The sequence below is a fragment of the Chaetura pelagica genome, unplaced genomic scaffold (genome assembly GCF_000747805.2).
Source record: "Chaetura pelagica isolate M959 unplaced genomic scaffold, ChaPel_1.0 scaffold316, whole genome shotgun sequence".
Lineage (NCBI taxonomy): Eukaryota > Metazoa > Chordata > Aves > Apodiformes > Apodidae > Chaetura > Chaetura pelagica.
The window spans coordinates 536,343-538,861 of NW_009953497.1; positions in this window are offsets into that span (position 1 = coordinate 536,343).

A 2,519-nucleotide genomic window follows, 5' to 3' on the forward strand; every position below is an offset into this window, starting at 1 on the left:
GAGACATTCAAAACCCACCTGGATGAGTTCCTGTGTGATGTACTCTAGGTGACCCTGCTCTGGCAGGGGGGGTTGGACTAGATGATCTTTCGAGGTCCCTTCCAACCCCTAGGATTCTATGAGTCTATGATTCCTGTGGTTTGTGTCCTGCTCTGACACAGGCCTTTCCTTCTTACTTAGCCTGAATCCAGGTGAGCTTTCTTTTGTGGGGAGGAAAGCTGTTATTCTGGGGGGAAATCATTGCATGGCTGGGCTGGCAGGAAGTTGAACCTGAGAGCGACACTGCAGCTGTTGCATGTATTTCTTGGCTACCCTCAGCTCTGTGCTTGGGTCTCACACAGAGCTACATTAACTTTTGGGAAAACATCTTCTTTTTATTTTTTTTTTTTGTAGAAGCTGTTCAAAGGTTTGTGAAGGTGGGGAAGCAGTGTTCATCTTACCAGACAGCCCCACGTCATCATGTGCTTCCTTGCTGTGTTTGCCCTTTGCTGGAGGTGACAGACCAGAGAAGGTAACTGGCAGGTGGTTATTTATCTCTTTAAGTGGTGACACTCCCAAAATGCAGAGAGTAGACTTTTATGGACCAAGAAAAGTGAAGGTACCTCAAACTATTTGGTCCAACACCTGCTGTAGTTAAACCAGAGCCTTCTGTTGCACAGCAAGACATTGTCTGTCTGTTAAAACAATTTCTGAAGGCCTGAGAAATCCAGAAATTATGTGGAAGGTTTTGGAAGAGTCCCTCTGCGATTATCTCTGCAATAGAAAATTTCCAGGAATATGTCATCTTTGACAGGCCTAATTATGCTTAATGCAGTGTTGAAACTTTGCAGTTTTGAGCAACTGACTGTGAGTCTGATCCCTGTCCACCCACATTTCCATCAGAAAGGGTCTGAAACTGGTCAATGCTTCTTCTAAGTTGGCATTAGTTGGAAGCATGAACCAATTCTAGGAATTTGATTGAAGAGTTTATCCTCCCTTTTAAAAAATTTTTAATCCTGAGCAAAGAGATGTTTTTGCTGTCTTTGAAATGAATTTCTTCCTCTGCCCAAAATGTTATTGAAATCTCCTGGGCTCTGGCAGGTCATTTGGAGAATTCTACTCTGTGTCCCTGCAGCACAGCCACCAGAATCCTATGCAATTAGACCCCAAAGGATGATCCAAATTCAGATTTAATCTTAGTCAAAGAGAAGCCTTTAGATCAAACATTCCCACTACTGTGCAAAGCAAAGGCTCTGAACGCACCACCATGCAACCATCATTAGAGGAGCAGAGGATCTGAAGTTTAACAGTCACCCAGATGAGTGATAAACATTGCTTTCCTAAAAAAAAAAACACCAAGAAAAACAAAAGCACTTTCTTATGCTCTTTTATGCATCCACAGTTTAACAACTGGGTGCTGACTGAGACACAGCTTGATTAAGGAAAGATGAAGGGACAGAGAGGAAGCTTAACACACAGGCAGCTCAAAGCAAACACGTTTAATGCTGCCTATCTCAGAAGCTTTGAAGAAAAAAACCCCTTGTGTCCTCGGTGGTTCTCTGTGGCAACTTTTTTTGGCATTAAAGTTTGCGTAAGAGAATGATGAGTTTCCCATTATCATGTGTGGAGATGGGATCCATTGTGCTGATTCCCACACTGTGGAGATTTAACATTCACCAGGCTTGGTTCTGCAGAGATACTGTGATGTGTCCTTTTCAAGCTGCAGCCGAATGCATTGAAATCTTGACTGACACCTCCTATCTGATAGGGGCTACTTTTCCACTGGCTGCTCTTTAGAGTGATAAATGTCAGGAGTTTGGGAGTTTGCTTGTATCTAGGCACTCCATCTGAGACTTTGGGCAGGTAATTATCCTGAGACCATGGGACTTAGTCATGAAATCTACTGCTAGGCTCCTATAGGGAGTGAGTCAGGCAAAGGTCACGGGTTTGCTGCATCCAGGAATTGGGAAGCATCCACCAAGATATGGCAGGAAGGATAAACTCTGAACAAAGATTTTCCCCAACCAAAAATGAAATCAGACCTTTTCTGACATTGAGAAGTTGCCTCTGTTGATCACCTGGGAAGGTCGCAAGTTGGGATTGACCCAGTAGCCTCCAGATTTGAGGCTTCAGTCAACCAAGCAAAGCAACTAACCCCTGCAGGCTGGTGTCACAGCTGGAGCAAAGTGATAAACCTCTTTGTCAGGGAGCTGGTAAAGAAACCAGAGATCTGTGGCAGTTAGTGGGTTCTAAACAGAAAACTTTCATCCCTTATAAATCCTTAACACATTTTTGTCCTGGTGTAACTGCAAGGAGGAAACACCTAGAGAAGTGGAAGTTTCTTCTGTCCTTTCCTTCTCCTGTGTCTCACCTTTGCTCTTCCATGTCAATTCCATTCTTCATTTCCAACATTTATCACCTGAAAACTGAAAATGTGATTCACTGGAATCCATTAATTTTTTACTGTACTATTTCTCACTGCTCATGAGGTCTGAGAAATAAGGGTGTGCAATCAGTGGTGGAAGGGAGAGATAGGAATC